The 22,447-nt window shown below is 36.5% G+C and overlaps 1 long non-coding RNA gene and 1 other non-coding gene across 13 annotated transcripts; one reads left to right on the top strand and one right to left on the bottom strand.

Annotated features, from left to right (window-relative positions):
• Window positions 1–2,407: 2,407 nt before the first annotated feature.
• Window positions 2,408–3,277, top strand: LOC103718139. The gene is made up of 2 exons (XR_605783.3): window positions 2,408–2,572; window positions 2,839–3,277. It is a non-coding gene; the product is annotated as an uncharacterized LOC103718139 (long non-coding RNA).
• Window positions 3,278–12,918: 9,641 nt separating this feature from the next.
• Window positions 12,919–20,264, bottom strand: LOC103701460. 12 transcript variants are annotated; one of them, XR_003388147.2, is made up of 8 exons: window positions 19,880–20,264; window positions 18,388–18,473; window positions 16,565–16,846; window positions 14,913–15,003; window positions 14,714–14,781; window positions 13,674–14,546; window positions 13,371–13,582; window positions 12,919–13,225 (listed from the first exon to the last, which is right to left on the bottom strand). It is a non-coding gene; the product is annotated as an uncharacterized LOC103701460 (transcript). The 12 variants fall into 12 exon arrangements; XR_003388119.2 differs by having other exon boundaries at window positions 16,565–16,853; XR_005513384.1 differs by having other exon boundaries at window positions 16,479–16,853.
• Between the last annotated feature and the right edge of the window lie 2,183 nt (window positions 20,265–22,447).

Here is a 22,447-nt window from a genome sequence, read left to right on the forward strand (position 1 = left end):
TAATAATATGATTATAATAAAATATTAATCACAAATAAATATATGCAATATCAATATAATACAATATATAATATTGATGTTATGTAATCATCATATATTGAGATATTATTTTTCTTTCTTGATTGAGGAGCATTTTTGTTTCTAAATTCTATTACTGAAACTGATACTAGATGGATGATTAAATTTTGTAATTATACAAATTTTGTTAATTATTATGAATTGAGATTATTATTATCCAATGATATTGAGATTATAATAAATTTTCAGATTTTGTTCTAAAAAATATGCGGCCGTGTTACATAGTTGACTCAAATGTTAGGTTGGGAGTATAAGAGTAGAAATACTGAAGTAGTTGATTCTCATATTTTTTTAAAGAATGGACCCCATGGGATCGTCAGGTTCTTGGCATTGCCGTTAATTTATTGAAGATTATGTTGTCCGGTGGACTTACTTGTTCGTGGCATTGGTGAGGCTCAAAGCTACAAGTAAATTTGACTAATATATTATATAATGGTATATTTCCAAGCAAGAATTATGGGATAGAAAGTTTGCTAAAATCATCCACACAAAACAATAATTATTTTAATAATATTTTTTGAAAGCAGGATTAAATTATCCTCACTGATGCACTAAGGGTGGCAAAATAGGACCCGACCCGCCAACCCGACCCGTGTTCGACCCGCCATAAACAGGTTTGGGTTTGGCGTAAACAGGTTCGGGTCGTAAACAGGTTGACCCGTTTAACCTGTTAATTAATTGGGTCGGATACGGGTTTTAGATGTCTGACCCGTTTAATTCGTTTAACCCGTTTAACTATTGGGCTGATAGATGAGAGTTATAACCCACAAGATAAAGTCCAGAGCCGGCCCAACTCTCCGCCTAGGCCCGATTTCACTCCATAGCCCGATTTCACTGTCTAGGCCCGATTCACTCAGCCCAATTCAGCCCGATTTTAGAATTAGGATTTAGGGTTTGTAAAACATTGAAATGGCGCCGCCGAGCTCTATTCCCTCAGCCCCTCCCCGAGTCTCCTCTCCTCCGAACCTCAAGTCCACCTCCCCATGGCTATTCTCTCCTCTTTCTTCTCCTCCATCCTTTCTCCTCCTCTTCCAAATCGACAGTTCTCGCCCTTCTCCTCCTCCTCCTCCTCCTCCACCCTTCCTCCTCCTCCTCCAAATCGATGGTTCTCGCCCTTCTCCTCCTCCTCCTCCCTCTCCTCCACCCTTTTTCCTCCTCCAAATCGACGGCTCCGAAGAAGCCTTATTCCAGATCCAACGGCGTCGAGGTCGTCGGAGACGCAGCAAGGCGGAGTCCGCGGGTGGTGCGGGGTGGCGGCTCGGGCGCCGCAGGGACGCCGCGGGCGGTGCGGGGTGGCGGCTCGGGCGCAGCGGCGACGCCGCGGGCGGTGCGGGGTGGCGGCTCGGGCGCAGCGGGGACGCCGCGGGCGGTGCGGGGTGGCGGCTCGGGCGCAGCGGGGACGCCGCGGGCGGTGCGGGGTGGCGGCTCGGGCGCAGCCGTGGCGAGGGAGGCCGATCGGGGAAGAAGATGAGCAGTTTTTTTTCTTCTCCTTTACCCTACTGCCTCTCTCTCTCTCTCTCTCGGTCTCTCCTCTCTCTCTCTCGGTCTCTCCTCTTCCTCTCTCTCTCTCTCGGTCTCTCCTCTTCCTCTCTCTCTCTCTCGAGTCTCTTCCCCTCCCATCCTGCCGGCCCCCATCTTTTTTTTTCTTTTTTTTCTTAAACGGGTCTTAAACGAGTCGGATCAGGTGACCTGTTTATTAAACAGGTCGGATTCAGGTTGTAATTTCTGACCTGTTTAATAAACAGGTCGGGTTCAGATTTATAATTTTTTGACCCGATTGGTATCTGATCCGACCTGTTTATGCCTGATCCGACTCGATTGCCGCCCCTATGCACATCCACATGTGTGTAGGTACACCCACCAACATTAATTAAAGCTGACGCACATTATCAAAAGATACCGACCGAGTTAGCCGAAGTTGTTGATTCTGATTTTTTTAAAAGAAGGCACTAGCTCTGTGCGACGAATCGCCACGTTCTTGGCATTGCTATTAATTTATTGAAGATTATGTATATCGTCCGGTGAACTGACCACGTGTTCATGGCAGGGCATTGGTGAGGGTGAAAGCTACAAGTAAATTTGACACGTAAGGCTTGGTTTTTTTAATCGTTCACGAGTCCAAAGTCATCGAGTACTACAAATTTTGATAAGGAAATGTTCAGTGGGCCAAGTGCATAAATGCTGCACCCCACTGCCGAGGAGGAGAAAAAAAAAATTAACAGTGACTACTGGCTTTTTCCTTTGAGGCATGTGGCACGTTGTTGCCGACGAGGCGAGAAATAATTGATCTACCGGACTCTTCCTTGATGCTGGTGGATTATAAATAGAGGGCGAATTAAGAGAGTGGCTGCAGAGTAGAAAGAATTGAGACCAAAAGAGAGAGACATGATGAGGAGCAACCAGATGGTTTTGGCACTAATTACGGTGTCAATTTGCTTCTTTGCTGCCCATTCCTTCCACTCATCGGAGCTTAATTCCGCACTAAACCATGAAGGTTGGCGATTCCAATCCTTTTTTCTCTTTAGCTATTATTTTGAGGAGGCTTTGCCAAATCCTTACCTGTGCATCGGTAGAAATTGGGCAAAAGAAAGTAATATGAAATAAAAAAACGCAGAACTTAGATAGGTTGTGGATGCTAATACACCAAAAAGCTCCAACCTTCTTATCTACGATTTAGTTTATGTATAAAGTCTTTTTTTGACTCGCTGATCTTAACAAGAGCCTGACATAATCTCCTGGCTTAATTTTCTCGCTTTATAGGTTTTGGAGGAAAAAGCAACGGCCAGCCATGGCCATGCTGCGATAACTGCGGCATATGCACAAGATCTAATCCGCCTATATGCTCGTGCCAAGATTTGGTGTTGTCTTGCCATCCTGAGTGCAAGAAATGCGTCCGGTCGCTGCATCTTATCTACCCTCCCCGCTACGTATGCATGGACCGCATTGTCAACTTCTGCGAGCACAAGTGCCATTCCAAGTAACCTCATAGCTGCTTGCAGCAGCATCCACAAAGACCGTGCATGTAGCTAAGAAGCTGCTATCTGTTTATCTGCATGGCTTATATTCCCTATGCTTTTGATCATCCTGTCATGATGTGGTGCTTCATCTCTTTGCATCAGATGTGTCATCATCAAATGTATTGAGGTGCATGCCATGTATAATAAACTTGAATAATAATCTTTAGTGGTGGTTTGATTAAGGGCTTCGTTTGCTATTTGGCCGAAACTGATGAACAGTATTTAGATAACAAAGGACCGATGCCTTGTCATTTGGATCCCCCTAACCTTATTATCAGCTTCTCTGGTAATGTTCAACAAAAAAATTTGCAGAAAGAAGCGAATACCAAATAAAAATCGACGATTCCAAAGTTTAATCTACCGATGATAAAATCCGAAAGAAGCAAACCAGATTGTGAAATTTTCTATCTAAATTCTTTTTTTGTGATGCCAAATACAACTCCTGGAGAAATTTCTTCTATTGATTCCACACTACTAGATTGACAAAAAAAATTCAAAGAAATCCAATTCACATCTTGCGTCCAGAGCCATGAAACAATTCACAACCACTGAAACAATGTGCTGATGCAACTGAAACCGAACCCAGATCCAAAAATCTCCCTACATTTCACCAAAATTCAGTTAAGGCTCAGTAAAACAAAACATATTTCATCTATTCTATTCAATATCATCTTTATCAACTCATAGTCTACCAACTCAAACTAGCCCCAAAGAGATCTGCTTCCACGTACCCACAAGCTTCTTCTGAAAGCTAGAGGTATAACATAGAGCCCTAGGATACCAAATTTGTCAAACTCCCCATAATTAGGACAAATATGCTAAGGTGGCGCTTGATGACCCAAATGGGATGCCCAAGATGATCTAAGATCATTGATGATCCTTATCCTAAGATAATCCGACTTTCCATAATCTTAGATTACTGTGTTTGTTATACTATATAATATCAATATAATATAATTTATAATATTAGTATGATATATCATATTTTTTTTTTTTTTTTTGCTAGACTAAAGAACATTTTTGTTCCTAAATTTTATCTGAAGGCTACTGTCCTAAGGTAATATCAGATACCTGTCCTCATGCCTTCTCCACGTGAAAAGAACCTGTGGAGAGTAAGTTCCAACGTCTGGCTTTACTGCAGTTAAGGCAAATGATGGATGGAGACCTTTCACGTTTCTTAGACGGAGTTTCTCCTCTCTTGTCTCTCTCTCTTTTTGTCTCTAGACTGGGCAATTGTACGGAAGTGCGTTGGAGCACGGGGAATGCATTTATAAGATGGTAGAGGGTATCTATGAATATGACTTGGATTTTAGAAAATTAAAACTATACTTCCAAAAGATTGAGAGCCACGAGGTCGCATGTGGAATCGATCATATCATATCACCCAGAATAAAATAATAGTTCATCCTTATCCATGTTGGCGATTCTATTGATCTACTAAGATATGATCTTTCTTATACAACTATTTACAATTTCTAGGCATGCATTTCAATTAGTTCACCTAGGGGCACCTCCAATAAGGAAATTGTATTGAGAACTATTGGAATGCAGATGAAGCACCGTATGCAAGGATTTATTCTGTGGCTCAACCAAATTGTTAGGATGTGTTAGGTCTTCAGGGCAGCATCCCGTTCAGAACAGAACAAAACAAAGCCCGATTCCTTACCAATGCCATTTCGCGAGCAGGAAGTTGTATTTATTTTTCACAATCTGTAGTGATTTGTTCGCACAACAAACAAAAATCAGAAGTCATACGAAGCCAAAAGCAAAATTTAACGAACATGCGTATGTTCTAAGAAATAGGTCTTTGTAGCCTAATTGCAAAAAGTATCAGCCTACTACAAAATTTTACATTTTATGCGTTTTGCTAAGAGACAAGAAGGCAGCAGGTCAATTAAAAAACTCACTGCTTGCCCCCGATCTCGCAGGTATTTTTGGGTCATGCCGGTTATGGATAGCATTCTGGGGATAAATTAGTCAGACTAGGATATTTCCTTGGTGCGATTGGATAAATTAGTCAGACTAGAATATTTCCTCGTAGAAAAGTTGTTGCGAGATTAGGATAAACTAATTCTCACCTTTTTCTAATCTACTCATCGGGTTGATAATGCATGAAATTGACACCTGCAAACAGCCCAAAATTACATATGCAGTCTTGCCTGTTAACAGTTCACCACATATTAATTAGATTTAGATGATGACAATGAATAAATATAGATTCATATTACTCAACGAGAAAAATATAAGTGAACATTCATTATCAACAATGGCAGTGTTGGAAAATAAATTATTGATACAAAATTACGCGGTCTTTTTCATTCTTATTCTGACAGGGTAACTAGCCAGTATCATAATGAACGGCTAAAAATTTGCATGGAACAAACATCTGATGCGCAGATAGCATGAATCGGCACCTAATTGGTTAGAAGAATTGTAGAAGAACCTCAAATTAGTAATACCAACATTTGCCCTGAAGATCAAGATCAAAATCTGGCATACATGTCTGCAGTGCGAGCAGTGTCACAACGTACCAATGGTCCGATTCTGAAACAACAGTAACGAGGTCACAGTGGCAAGATTAGAGAGGGTGAGAGGGAGGGAAGCAGGGGAGAGAGGAAGGGAGCGGGTTGGGGGGAAGAGAGAGAGGCAGCAAAAAAAACGGAACTGAGTTCATGACTGAGATTGAACCATAGTGTACCTGAATATATGAATCCAGAGAATGGAAATTATTCTGTTTGCAAGTTCTCAGGTAAGGGAATCAAAGCACAGCAACGATAATATACACTTTCTGTTGGAAATTTATGGTTAGCAGTGGAAGAATTAATGAAACATAAATAAATTTTTTACTAACCTCTGGTCATCATTGATTAAGTATGCAGGACTTTAGTGCTTTAGTTTCCATTCATCAAGAAACCATTTGATAAGATAAACCTTGAATAACCTCTAATCAGATTGGATTAAGTCACCATTTAAACGAGGTTGTATTTATCTTGATGTGGGTAAACTTGATCAAGTGGGCCACATCAAGTCTCCTAAAATTAGGAGACATGCTAACACTTTCATCAAATTTGAACCTCTGAGAAAGATGCACTTCTCCGATGTGATTACTCACCCCAATCTTTTGACCCATGTACCTTGAAGATGTGCCATGCATCAAAGAAATCATATCTTCTAGTCCTCTTCCTGAATTAAAGCATCTCCAGATTTAGAAACATTTATCTTACATCTCTGACAATACAAACGTGACGAGAATGTTTGCGACAAAAAAAGACAGAACCTCTTTCTGTGCCTCACATTCATCAAGGTGGCGTCCAGCTGCAATTCAGCAAGGCATGAAGCAGTTTCATTAGTAGGAACGGATGCAGAGCTTTGCAAACCTTATTCTTGGTGGTCTTTCAATACATGTCATCACACAAGCCTCACTTTCTTATGCTATTACGGAAACACTTAATTTTTTTAAGGAATAAACTGCAATTTATTGATTATAAATGTGATGATGAATAAATGGCTTCAAACATTCGAACATGCAATTGATAATTGCACAAGATTAGCTTGCAAAACTGCAGAAACACTCATACACCGAAGAAACTCAAATGTATTGCATCAGCAGAATTGAGCTTTCACAAAGATCAATAATCTGATTATTCCATCAAACATTGAGCTTGATACATTTCTTTAGATAGAAAAATACAGAAACAAAACAAAATCTCAAAAAGATCCCAAGTCCCAATCTAGCCTGAGGGGAGACACAGAAAACCCAGCACACATACAGATCAAAATACATGGTTTTGTACATGCATATATATTAGGTGTTCTTGTAACACATCCTTTTTTGTGATGCCAAATACAACTCCTGCAGACTCGAGAAATTTCTTCTATTGATTCCACACTACTAAATTGACGGAAACTTTTCAAAGAAATCCAATTCTCATCTTGCGTCGAGTGCCATGAAACTATTCACAACCACAGGAACAGTGTGCTGATGCAATGGAAACCGAACACGGATCGAAAATTCTCCCTAAATTTCATAATATTCAGTAAGATCTCAGTAAAACAAAACTTATTTTATCTATTCGACTATTAAGAAATCCCCAGTTTCATTTTTATCAACTCATACTCCTCAAACTCAACAAGAAAACTGGCCCAAAGAGACCACAAGCTTCTAAAATTTACAGGTATAACTTAAAGCCCAGCATACAAAATTCTTCAGATTATAAATTAATAATTACATGAAAATATAGTAATAGTTATTACAGAATCAATAGTTTCATTTATGTTTATAATCTATTATTATTTTAATGCTAATATTTATTTTTATTTGAAAAATAAGGTATAGAGAAGTAATATATAAATAATTATATAATATAAATATAAATTATAATAATATTTCTATTGTAATTTAGAATTATAATTAAATAATAATATGAAAATAATATGATTATAATAAAATATTGATCATAAATAAATATATGCAATATCAATATAATACAATATATAATATTGATGTTATATAATCATCATATATTGAGATACCATTTTTCTTTCTTGACCGAGGAGCATTTTGTTCCTAAACTTCACTATCGATACTGATACTGGTTGGATGATTAAATTTTGTAATTATACTAATTTTATTAATTGTTTTGAATTGAGATTATTATTATCCAATGATTTTAAAATTATAATAAATTTTCAGGCTTTGTTCTAGAAAGTATGCGGTCGTATTACATAGTCGACTCAAATGTTAGGTTCGGAGTATAATAGCAAAAATATTGCAATTGTTGATCCTGATATTTTTAAAAAAACGGACCCATGCTAAGGATCGTTAGGTTCTTGGCATTGCCGTTAATTTATTGAAGTTTATGTTGTCCGGTGAACTCACTTGCTCGTGGCATTGGAGAGGCTCAAAGCTACAAGTAAAATTCACTTATATATTATATAATGGTATATTACCAAACAAGAATTATGGAATAGAAAGTTTACTAAAATCATCCACACAAAACAATAATTATTTTAATAATATTTTTTGAAAGCAAGATTAAATTATCCTCACCGATCTCGGAAAGGGAAAACATCTGCATATCCGCATGTGTGTGTAGGTACACCCACCAACATTAAAGCTTACACACATTAAAATTATCAAAAGATACCGAAATAATAGGTAACGATGACCCACAGACCGAGTGGCTAATTTGTCACGTATAGCAGAAGTATTGAAGTTGTTGATTCTGATTTTTTTTAAAAAGAACGCACCCTACACTACGAATCGCCACGTTCTTGGCATTGCTATTGATTCATTGAAGATCATGTATATTGTCTGGTGAACTCACTTGTTCATGGCATTGGTGAGGGTGAAGGGTACAAGTAAATCTGACACGTAAGGCTTGGCTTTTCCAATCGTTCACGCGTCCAAAGTCATCCAGTACTAAAAATTTTGATAGGAAATGTTCAGTGCGCCAGGTGCATGCATGCATGCTGCACGCGATTGCCGAGGAGGAGAAAAAAATAATTGACAATAACTATTGGCTTTTTCCTTTGAGGCATGTCGCACGTTATTGCTGACGAGGCGAGAAATATTTGATCCACCGGGCTCTTCCTTGAGGCTGGTGGCTTATAAATAGAGGGTGAACTAAGAGAGTGGCAGAGTAGAAAGAAGTGAGACCAAGACTGAACGCAAAAGAGAGAGACATGATGAGGAGCAACCAGATGGTTTTGGCACTAATTACGGTGTCCATTTGCTTCTTTGCTGCCCATTCCTTCGACTCATCGGAGCTTACTTCCGCACTGAACAATGAGGGCTCGTTTGGTTCGCGGGAAGTATTTTCCCTCCAAGGAATATGATTCCTGGGAATCATATTTCTAGGAAGAGGATACCTAGGAAAGTACTTTTGGCATGTTTGGTTAACCATGGAAAAGTGACAAATTTCCAAAGTGCTTATGTTTGGTTGACCATCCACTTTCCTAGGAAAGTTAAGTATAATTCCTATTATGCCCTTAATAAAAATTAGGTCTTTAATGCCTCTTTAATGCTTCTTTAATGCTGAAGGGTCTTTTTGGGAAAAAATAAAAAAGGAGTGATTCTCACCTTATGGGAAAGTAACTTTCCCATGTTTCTCATGGGAAAGACTTTCCCATGAAATGTAGGAATCATATTCCCATGGGAATACAACTTTTCCATCTCTCTCCTTTGAAAACTCCAACCAAACAAGAGGCATTTCATTACTTTTCCGTTGACCATACTTTCCCCCCTCCTTTTCCTGCGAACCAAACGAGCCCTGAAGGTTGGCGATTCCAATCCTTGTTTCTCTTCAGCTATTATTTTGAGGAGGCTTTGCTAGATCCTTACCTGTGCATTGGTAGAAATTGAAAAAAAGAAAGTAATATGAAATAAAAAAACGCAGAACTTAGATAGGTTGTGAATGCTAATACACCAAAAGGCCCCAACCTTCTTATCTACAATTTAGTTTGTATTATTGTATATAGTCTTTTTTTGCCTCGCTGATCTTAACAAGAGCCTGGCATAATCTCCCGGCTTAATTTTCTCGTTTTATAGGTTTTGGAGGAAAAAGCAACGGCCAGCCATGGCCATGCTGCGATAACTGCGGCATATGCACAAAATCTATTCCGCCTATATGCTCGTGCCAAGATTTGGTGTTCTCTTGCCATTCTGAGTGCAAGAAATGCGTCCAGTCGCCGCTTCTTATCTACCCTCCCCTCTACCAATGCATGGACCGCATTGTCAACTACTGCGAGCACAAGTGCCATTCCAAGTAACCTCATAGCTGCTTGCAGCAGCATCCACAAAGACCGTGCATGTAGCTAAGAAACTGCTATCTGTTTATCTGCATGGCTTATATTCCCTATGCTTTTGATCATCCTGTCATGATATGGTGCTTCATCTCTTTGCATCAGATGTGCCATCATCCAATGTATTGAGGTGCCATATATAATAAACTTGAATAATAAAGTCTTTGTGGTGGTTTCATTGAGGGCTTCATTTACTATGTGGTCGAAACTGATAAACAGAATTTAGATAACCAAGGACGAATACGTACCGTTTCATATGCATCCCCCGTAAGTCCGTAACCTTATTATCAGCTTCTCTGGTAATTCTGACTGCAATTTGCAGAAAGAAGCAAATACCACATAACAATCGACGATTCCAAGTTTAATCTACCAACAACAAAATCCGAAAGAAGCAAACCAGATTGTGAAATTTCCTATCTAAATTCTTTTTTTGTGATGCCAAATACAACTCTTGCAGACTCGAGAAATTTCTTCTATTAATACCAAACTACTAAATTGACAAAATAAATTTCAAAGAAATCCAATTCACATAGCTTGTGTCAAGAGCCATGAAACAATTCACAACCACTGGAACAGTGTTCTGATGCAACTGAAACCGAACCCAGATCCAAAAATCTCCGTACATTTCATCAAAATTCAGTAAAGGCTCAGTAAAACAAAACATATTTCATCTATTCTATCCAATATCATCTTTATCAACTCATAGTCTTCCAACTCAAACTAGCCCCAAAGAGATCTGTTTCTACATACCCACAAGCTTCAGAAAGCTAGAGGTATAACATAAAGCCCCAGGATACAAAATTCATCAAACTCCCCATAATTAGGACAAATATGCTAAGGTGGCGCTTGATGACTCAAATGGGATGACCAAGATATCTAAGATCATTGATTATCCTTATCCTAAGATAATCTGACTTTTCATGATCTAAGATCATTGGGTAGGTTATACTATATAATATCAATATAATATAATTTATAATGTTGGTATGATATGTCATATACCATTTTTTTTTACTAGGCTGAAGAACATTTTTGTTTCTAAATTTTATCTGAAGGCTACTGTCCTAAGGTAATATCGGATACCTGACCTCATGCCTTCCCACGTGAAAAGAACCTGTGGAGAGTAGGTTCCAACGTCTGGCTTGATTGTAGTTAAGGCAAATGATGGATGGAGACCTTTCACGTTTCGTCGACGGAGTTTCTCCTCTCTTATCTCTCTCTTTTTGTCTCCAGGCCGGGCAACTATCAATCACCCAACGTTCATATCATATCACCCAGAATAAAATAATAGTTCATCCTTATCCATGTTGGCGATTCTATTGATCTACTAAGATGTGATCTTTCTTATGCAACTATTTACAATTTCTAGGTATGCATTTGAATTAGTTCACCTAGGGGCACCTCCAATAAGGAAATTCTATTGAGAACTATTGGAATGCAGATGAAGCACCGTATGCAAGGATTTATTCTGGGGCTCAACCAAATTGTTAGGATGTGTTAGGTCTTCAGGGAAGTATCCCGTTCAGAACAGAACAAAGCAAAGCCGGATTCCTAACCAATGCCATTTCGGAAGCAGGAAGTTATATTATTTTTCACAATCTCTAGTGATTTGTTCGCACAGCAAACAAAAATCAGAAGCCATACGAAGCCAAAAGCAAAAATTTAAGCAATATGCGAGAAATAGGTCTTTGTAGCCTTATTGCGAAAAGTATCAGCCTACTCCAAAATTTTTCTCTAAGATGATAATTTGAAGCAGTTCGATTACATTTTATGCGGTTCGCTAGGAGACAAGAAGGCAGCAGGTCAATTTAAAAGCTTACTGCTTGCCCCCGATCTCGCAGGTATTTTTGGGCTATGCCGGTTATGGATGGCATTCTAATAAATTAGTCAGACTAGGATACCTTGTAGCAAAGTTGGTGCGATTACTAAAAATATATCATTTAATCTTACAGGATTAGGATGGGCTAATTCTCACCTTTTTTAATCTACTCATCGGGTTGACACCAAGCAGACCTAACCCCTCCCCCTTATCCAAGCAATAAGAAGTAATATCATTCAAGCAAACACACGGTGATAAAAAGAAGAAAAAAAAGATAAATGTTTCTGCCCTCTCCTATTCCATGTTACATAAGCCATGCATCTTGGAAATACGTTTTGCCATTCCACTGATATATTATTTACCGTTTCACCATCCGATACACTGTCAGCAATAAATACAATTGCCAATTGAGTGCAAATTTTACGAATATGTTCAACTCTTCTTACCATGCCCTGGGCCAGGGTGTCTCGACTTCGAGTCAGATGACTCTGAACATGCTTCTCTTCCAGGATTTTATGGTCGACCAACAATATATCCAAGCAAATAACTTAGGAATGCCAAACACTCAGGTAACATTTCTCATAATGTTGTAAAAGTTGCTGGAGAGATGAACAAGGAAAATGACTTCATCTACGTCTGGAAAAACATAAAAAAAAGAGAGCGAGAACAGTATTCTCCACAATGGTTTTTTCCGGGCATTCTAAGTTACCAGAGTCGGATTCCCCTGCCTATTTCTTTCTCTCTCCCCTTTTATTTTATTTTTTTGGGTTATCCATCTCGCAGCACCCACTTCATTGCTCATGAAACGTATGGTACCTCTACCTCTCCCACCATTTTGCTCAAAAAAGTACAAATAATTGCAAATTGCCAGCAACCAAGATTCATCATCGATATACCACCACCTAATCTAACCCTTGACTCAACAATATCCTCCAGCTAATACCAGAAGTTCAATAGCAACGTTCTCCTGCCAAAATCCCATAGGCAAAGTGCCGCACGTTCGTCTAAAACGCAGAACCAGTACCTTTCGAAAACCTAATGATTTGGCTTTCAAGAGTGCCCTGAAATCTGAATCAAATCTACCATTATCTCAATAACAGCATTTTGATAATGCATGAAATTGACATGCAAACAGCCCACAATTACAAATGCAGTCTTGCCTCTTTAACAGTTCACCACATATTAATTAGATTTAGATGATGACAATAAATAAATATAGATTCATATTACTTAATGAGAAAAATAAAAGTGAACATTCATTATCAACAATGGCAGTGTTGGAAAATAAATTATTGATAAAAACTTCGCGGTCTTTTTCGTTCTTATTCTGACAGGGTAACTGGCCAGTATTATAATGAACGATTAAAAATTTGCATGGAACAAACATCTGATGTGCAGATAGCATGAATCGGCACCTAATTGGTTAGAAGAATTGCAAAAGAACCTCAAATTAGGAATGCATGTCTGCAGTGTGAGCAGTATCACCACATGTACCAATGGTCCCATTCTGAAACAACAGTAACGAGGTCACAGTGGCAAGATTAGAGAGAGAGAGGGAGGGAGGGAAGGGAGAGAGGGTTGGGGGAGGAGAGAGAGAGAGGCAGCAAAAAAATGAGAACTGAGTTCATGACTGAGATTGAAGCATAGCGTACCTGAATATATGAATCCAGAGGATGGAAATTATTCTGTTTGCAAGTTCTCAGGTAAAGGAATCAAAGCACAGCAATGATAATATCCACTTTCATCAAATTTGAACCTCTGAGAAAAATGCACTTCTCGGATGTGATACTCACCCCAATCTTTTGACCCATGTACCTTGAAGATGTGCCATGCATCAAAGGAATCATATCTTCCAGTCCTCTTCCTGAATTAAAGCATCTCCAGATTTAGAAACATTTTTCTTACATCTCTGACAATACAAACGTGACAAGAGAATGTTTGTGAAAATAGATCACCTCTTTCTGTGACTCACATTCATCGAGGTGGCGTGCAGCTGCAATTCAGCAAGGCACGAAGCAGTTTCATTAGTAAGAAAGGATGCAGAGCTTTGCAAACCATATTCTTGGCGGTCTTTCAATACATGTCGCCACACAAGCCTCACTTTCTTATGCTATTATGGCAACACTTAATTGTTTTAAGGAATAAACTGCAATTTATTGATTATAAATGTGATGATGAATAAATGGCTCCAAACATGTGAACATGCAATTGATAATTGCACAAGATTAGCTTGCAAATACTGATAACTGAACTTGTTCAAACAGAACAAATTGCAGCAATTAGATTAGAAATTGTTTGCCAGTGCTGCATAAACCCTCATACACTGAAGAAACTCAAATGTATCGCATCTGCAGAATTGAGCTTTCACAAAGATCAATAATCTGATTATTCCATCAAACCTTGAGCTTGATGCACTTCTTAAGATAGAAAAATACAGAAACAAAACAAAATCTCGAAAAGATCCCAAGTCCCAATCTAGCCAGAGGGGAGACAGAAAACCCAGCATACATACAGATAAAAATACATGGTTTTGTACATGCATATATATTAGGTGTTCTTATAACACATCCTTATTCAGAATATGATGTGATAATACAATGAACCAATGTAGGTTTTGAAAGTGTGATGCCAAAAGGGTTTGAGATGGGATCAGAGATATGTGCTGTAAGGATCGATTTAAGCATGCTGCCTTATAAGATACCAGCAATCTATGGTAATGGGAGAGGCAACCCGGGGACAGACCTATTTTGGCTTTTTTTTTGGCACAAAGTGGTTGTCCCAGGACTCAAACCCATGTCATTGCATTTGTCAACCCAAGCCTTTTACCACTGCACCAAGCAATGACCCCTAAGAATCAATTTAAGCAAACCAAGAAATATTTGCCCAAGCAATTGTGCCACGAGGAATCATAAACATATCTTAAGATAAAACTTGCTGAAGCCAAATATGCAGACACATATATAAGAGATGAAAAGAAGACATATTTAGACTTCACCTTCAATGTTTAATGAGCATCCTTTTCAAGAACAAGACCTGCTTCAACATAAGGATCGATAATGACTTCTGTTTTAAGTTAAATGTCAAGGAATACCATCTTACCATGAAGTCACTGGCCATAATCACTATTCACTCTCCGGTAACAGGATAATTGAGACGTTTATATAACTTTAAATGAGCAAATGTTTTTTGGATACAACAAGCACGTAACAAGCATTCCTCTCCGCCAATTTCCACAACAGGAGCATAAACAACACAGGCTTTAGCTGGTGAACCTTTCATGCATGTCTGCAATCAAACTATCTTGCTTGAAATTTTTTTTTGAATCAATTAGTATGTTAGTAATGAAATTGAAAGGAGCTTCTATTCATAAATCATAGAAATTTATAGTAAGCATAAACAAAAATAATGCTCAAAGCAGTATATTTGATGCTTGAAGAATAATTTCTCTCAGGTAAGATGGAGAGTTAATTAGTAATAAACAGAAGCAATTAATGAAGAAGCAAACATAAACTTTATACTAGAAATAACCTGCCCAGAGTACTTTATAACCATTTAATCCTACTAAGTGCTTTCATCCAATGGCAATGCGCTGTTCTTAAATAGTGCCAAATAAGTTACAAAACATGTCTTTGGTGACATTCTTAAAATGGGATTCATAAGAGAACAGTTATTACCCTCATGATTGCCATTACATCAAAGTGATGGGTTTCAGACAAAGTCTATGATCCATTCAAGGAGATATGCCATGTGCTTGTTTAAACTCGAGAAAGTCTAACAAAGCACTTCATGCTTGGAATTGCAATTAGACAATGTTGCTGATAGATAAAGAAATATTTATCAAGCATTCGCCAATATCATATGAATAATAATGTATTGGTCTCTTTGCTGAAGGACAAATCTAAGCATACATAGCAACGATGCTGATCAATAGAAACATATATCGATATACCTAATATTCTTCAAATATTAAATCTTATGTTTATGGTTAGATTTATCTAATACAGAGAGATTGATTTTCATTTCTTCAGAAGTTCTTCGGCATGTTTTACTCTTAAGAACCACATTGAAACATGGATTACCAACCATCCTTACCTGATCACACACCTTATTTTTATCTCATTGATTAATGCCCTCGAGAACAAACTGTTGCCCATACAAGTGCACAGTGCTATGGTCACTACAACTTTACAGCTGGTTGGCCTCAAAGTTTTACACCTTATCTTCTCAAAGTTTTACACCTTATCTTTTGCGAATCAAGCCACAATCAAGATCTCTCTTACTTCTCCCTGATTCAAACCAAAAAAAGATTTTTGAAACATTATAGCTATCCGTGTGACAATTTATTGATTGTAATCCGCACTCATCTTGCAGGGATGCAAAAGAAAATGATTATGGGATTGGAGCAGTTTGTGAAAAATTATATGCTTTACAGTGAATGTGGTTCTTCTTTCAAGACCACAGGTCTGTAGCAATATGGCATCAGATGATTTTAGACCTTAGCCTCATTTTGAAGTTCATAATCTACTCCTAGACAAGTTTTAACATTATTGGAATCAGTCCTCAATGCTAATACATATAGACGGTTATGTTCCACCAACTGGATGTGTAAGTAAAACACCGTTGAAAGATATTTGATTGTGGCTAAATAAACCTTGCAGATATATCCAGGCAAAAGATGCCAGTATATTTGTTCACAAGAAACGAATAATGAAACTTAAGCTTTCCTTCAAAAAATGAGAATGATATTTGCACGAATAAACCTCAACAGAGATCAAATGTTTCTCAACTCCACAGCCTGATTCTGCATCATTGTTGGAGCTTACTTCCTGTAGAGTTTCCTCTGTACCTTCTTTCTGGTAGATGGCCTCATTGGACTTGAAGTCAGTTTCACAGGTACGTCTCCCAGGCGCATCCTCTATCTTAGATGAAAGCAAAACAGATCGTTTTCCTTATGTAAATTCAGATTGTTTATCACTATTTACCACATTAGTGCTTTCTGTTAATGATGTAGGAATGCCCGAATTTCGTTCATCCTGCGCAACATTTTGAACATCATCCATACAGGAGGATGCATTATTGCATACTTCTTGGACTTCATATTGAACATCAGACCTTCCACTGCAATCAACTGCAACCTAAAGATTTCTGAGTTTAGATTTCAACTATTTATATTTACAATTTCTAGATGATAAAAATTAAAAGACAAGAATAGAAATAAAAATCCATAATTGTGTTTGGATATAGGGAGTGCCTGGTAAATTTATTAAATCGAAGTTGTCATTCTTACCCCTCCCCGAAAAAAAAGGAAGTTGTCATGAAATTGACAGAGTAAACATACGTGTAAATAAGCAAAAGCACTAGTAGCCTTCTATAGTTAATTAAACTGGACACCTGGTTTATTTGATAATGTATTATATGGAACAAATATACATAAACCCATAAAATTACTTTTTTGGATTCAACATTCTGGTTAGAGCAAAAAGATTTTCAGTCCTAAAACATTTTATGCTGACTTAATGAATGGACATTTTTCTGAAAAACTGGTGATGAAAACAATGAATTGGTAGAGGTCTCCAGAACTTGTTATACCTAAGTACCTAACATTTATGATGGGGACATCGGAGCTGATTATCCGCCCGTCTAGTCCACCATCTTATTTACATTTTTATTTTATTTTTATTTCTGGGCTTGTTTGCATTTTATTAGTGTAGGGCTTATTTTTGTTATTTTTGGGCTTATTTGGAGTTATTTCTGTGTAGGGGTTTTATGTTAATTGTTCTTAGTGGGCCCTATATATAGGGGACTCTCTTCATGCTTAGGGTTTCAATGAAGTGAATTAAGAATTTCTTCCCCCACGTCTCTCCTTTCTCTCTTCCCTCTCCTTCTTCTCTTCCTCCCTTCTTTCTTCTCCTTCTTCATTCCCCTTCCTCTCGTCTTCTCCTCCTTTCTTCCTCCCTCTCTCCCCTGTTTTCTCTGATCTGTCGCCACAGCAGCCCTCTCCCGTCTCGGTGCTGCATCAATTTAGCAGCATACAGATTCACTTCAGCTGACCCAGTAAGATGTCTAATGTAGGTGCAGAACTTCTTTGACTAAAAACAAATGTAAGCCATAAGTTAAAAGAAGATTACTGTATGATAATATATCTCTGGCCAGAAACTAATGCATAGGACTCTAAGAAAGTTCAAGTTATCAAGGAGAAAAGTGACGGATCCAACATAGTCCTAAAAAGGGAAAAAAAAAACCTATATGGTACATACAGGGCATCCTGTCACCAAATGATCCAAAACAGAACCTGATACAGCCATGTCCTTTTAAATAAAGAAATTCCAAAAACACAATTCTACTTGACTGATTAGGTTGTTTTGGTAATAGCAAAACTTATCCGCAGAAACAAGGAAGTTGTTGAACAAATAGAAACATGTATGATGAATATTCAAACAAAACTTGCAAACACTCTCAATTATCTAATTGACTGGCCCTGCTAGGGTCAAGGTAGGAAGTCAATATACAGACTATAAACAACAGCAGATACTTAACAGACCTAAGTAAGAGTATTATGTAATAAAAATGAAGACCAAAGCAGTTTACTGGGGAAGAACTAATGTTTGACCATGTAAATATAGAACCTAAGTAAGAGGAATGAAAATGAATTCAAAAGGTCAAAGAAACCTGACTGTGTGGAGATTGGCCTCCATATAGGCATAATTGCTTTCTGCTTCTTACATCGATCCATCACATTTGGCCCATCCTTGACCCTGAAATAGTTAACTTAGGAACTGTCATCGAAAAAACATCTTGGATGATAACCTCAACTGCACTAAAATAAGGCATCTAGACTAAGAGAATAATCTAAAGTTTGGAAAGGAAATGGTCTAAAATTTCATCAAAATTGAAATATTTCCCCTAAACAATTTCGCTGCATGTGCTGGCCGAACCAAAGCAAGAAACTAAGTAGGTAGATAGATATTCTATCAGATGCAGTTGGTTTGGTTTCATCTAAAACTAATGGTTTCACACATGTTAGCATCTATGAATTTTAAATATGTGTTATATCAAATAGCATTAACATAAACAATCAGGAGAATTTACGATTAGGCTGAAAAATTCCTAAATATTTCTAATATCACTTGTATATAACTTTAATAAAATGGCAATGAAGCCAACAATGCTGTATTGCTTCCAATTTTTGGGCTTAAGAGGGTATAGGTAAAACAAAACGACATGGCAGAATAAGAATATTTAGATGGATGTGTTGGGGGATATTCAGTGTACAGAGTATAGATTATAGTAAAAAGTTTTCTAGATCATTCCAGGTATCTTCTAGACTTGTTTTACAAGTTTCACCATATATCATAATAACTGATATCAGCCAGAATCCAAAAAATAATAATTCATAGAGATCATATTAGACAGAGACTGTAAAGATGTTGCACGAGGGTTTTGGATATAATATTAAACATAACATGGCTATAACAAACAAACAATAATCTATAACTTTTAATGTGGTGTCAGTCTTTAAGGCATTAACTAATCTATAAAGCTTTGCAAGAAGTCAAGTTCAACTCGCACATAAATATGCAAATGACTTCTAACAAATCAAACCATCATATAAACTTTGCAGCATGAAATTTATATAAAGAAGCAAGGAGAGGAAAATCAAGAAAGCCTTGTCTTATAGTTGTGAAAAAAGAAGAAGAACCTAACATTAACCAGCCTTATAATTCAAGAAAAGATATTTAGTCGTTATTAAATTAAACTGTTTTCTATCAAAGTTGATCATCAACCCATGAACTTTATATGTAACCCTCCATCAAGGGCGAAAGAACCCAAACATGATTATCTGAGATCAACTTATAACAGATAATCCACTGATAAATAGCAAGTTTCGCATTTTCTTGTCCCGCTTGAACAGCTCATTCTAGGGTTTCTTCTTCTTTCTTTCGATATAGATGATTTGAGAAACGAAAAACATGTTTATATCAAGGAAATTTCCACACTAAAAGAGCAAATTTATCCGCTATGGTTTGACAAAATATAAGAATAATCAATACAATGAGCGAATATAACAACTATGACAAAATAACTAAACCGAAACAGAAAAAGAAAAGAATTGAACCAAGAAAAAAAAATAAAAAAAAGAAAAGAAATCATAGCTCAAAACCTGAATGGTTGGAACCTGGAGACGGCACAAAGGATTAGAAAGAGCGGCAGGCGTAGATACAACCTTCCATAGACGATCGACTGTGTGGAAATTTCAGAAAGAAGATAGTGGTGACCGAGAACCAAGAAACCTTCCGGAACGGCGTGATTCGAAGCAGAGGGCAAAATTAAGGTTCGGAGTGAGTGTTTTCTTCCCGGGGCCGAAGAAGATGAAAGAACTAGGGTCGGGGTTTTGTTTTGAGAGGCATTAGCTCGTGAGAGACCGAGAAGCGATCATCTGGGTTGGGAGGCGAGAGACAACGAAGCGAGCAGCCGCTCATGATTTCACGCCGCGAAATCGGGTGCCGGGACCGTCCGATGCCCCGAAAGAGGCTCGCGAATCGGGATAATGTGCACATCATGACGCTACTATTGTGTTTAAATAGGTGTAAAATACAAAGGAAAAGATGGGTCTTGTAAATATTCAAAAAAACCCATAACGGCCTGTTTTGCATTATTTTATTTTTTTCAGCTTTAAAAAATAAAATTACAGAAACCAACATAAAAAAATATATTAAGCGCTTTTTATTTTTTTTAATAATATTTTTATTTTTTAGAAAATAAAAATATTTTAAAAATAAAAAATTATATTTTCTTATTATAATACTAACTCTACTACTAATGGCACCTCAAACTTCATCATTTTGCTGCCATCATACCATTATTATCATCATTGTTATATCTACCTTCTACTGCATTATTAGAACCTTGCCATAATTATCTTTGCCCCACCATCACTATTAGTGCTACCACCATCACATTTACCACTAACATTTTTTTTAAAATAATAATTATACCTAAAATATTTATTTATTTATTTATTGTACATCGGCAGCTCATATTAGTCACGCGTGAAAATTGCTATCTGAGTCAAAAACCAAGATGCTACACAAAGGTAGAGGAACAGATACAGAGTTGGTCCATAAAATATCTCCTAAATGATGAACGGTAAAAAAGGCAATCCAATTCATAAAATAATAATTATATTTAAAATATTTATTATTTTAAAAAAATATCGCTTTATATATAATTTTGAAAATAACAAATAAAAAAGATGCCAAATAATCAATCCATTTATTTTTCCCATGGGGAACGAGTTTAATGCCTCCGAAATCTTTGTGACACACAATAACAAATGGCATACAAGAATGAATGGCTCAGCACCAACGGGCGGCTTAGAGGAGTAGATGACGCTTGTAGCGAGTCGGAAGATGGAGCACTTGACCGATGTAGTACACAGCTGGCAACTCAATATAAAGTAGCAAATGACTCGTAGGCAACCACCTCTTGCGTGATCCCTGTTTGGGGGAGCTTTTGGAGGACCAGAAAGCACTTTCTGGCCCTCCAAAAGTACTTTTAGATGAAAAACTGTGTTTGGTAAATTTTTCAAAAAGCTGTTTCAGCTTTTGCGGAAAGCTGAAAACAGCTTTCGGGAGGAAGCTCCAATTTGAAGCTTTTGGGAGGAAGTTGTTTCAGCTTTTTCGGAAAGCTGTATTTTTGACAAAAATATCCATATTAAAATAACATAATTTTATAGTTTGTCCCTTTATAAACCTAAAAATCTGCTGGAGCCAAGAACCCTAGCCGTCAGACTCCCTTCCGTAAGAAAAGGTATTTTTCTTTTCAATTTTTGTATGCATTTCTTGAACCACATTTTAGAAGAAAAAAATTTTAATCCTTATCCATACCTTCCAAAATCAATCTATTGTTTTTTTTTTCATCAACCTCGCGGCCCACGCTGGGGTCCTCCTCGAGTATGGACCACGAAGAAGAGCCCATGGACCGTGGAAAATTATTTTATGAAAAATTATTATGAAAAATTATTTTATACTAATAATTATAATATTTTATATCTTTATTTTTGTATTATACTATAAATATAATATCATATTATATTATATCATAATACATTAATATGTTATGTTAAATAATTTAATATTATGTTATATTATGGAAAATTAATTTATACTAATAATTATAATATTTTATACCTTTATTTTTGTATTATACTATAAATATAATATCATATTATATTATATCATAATACATTAATATGTTATGTTAAATAATTTAATATTATGTTATATTATGAAAAATTAATTTATACTAATAATTATAATATTTTATACCTTTATTATTATATTATACTATAAAAATTATATTATATTACATTACATTATAATACATTAATATGTTATTTGAAATAATTTAATATTATGTTATATTATGGAAAATTAATTTATAATAATAATTATAATATTTTATACCTTTATTATTGTATTATACTATAAATATTATATTATATTACATTACATTATAATACATTAATATGTTATTTTAAAGAATTTAATATTATGTTATATTATGAGAAATTAATTTATACTAATAATTATAATATTTTATACTTTTATTATTGTATTATACTATAAATATAATATATATTACATTATATCATAATACATTAATATGTTATGTTAAATAATTTAATATTATGTTATATTTCCAAATATTAATTTACTCTAATAATTAT

The sequence above is a fragment of the Phoenix dactylifera genome, chromosome 9, assembly GCF_009389715.1.
Source record: "Phoenix dactylifera cultivar Barhee BC4 chromosome 9, palm_55x_up_171113_PBpolish2nd_filt_p, whole genome shotgun sequence".
Classification (NCBI taxonomy): domain Eukaryota; kingdom Viridiplantae; phylum Streptophyta; class Magnoliopsida; order Arecales; family Arecaceae; genus Phoenix; species Phoenix dactylifera.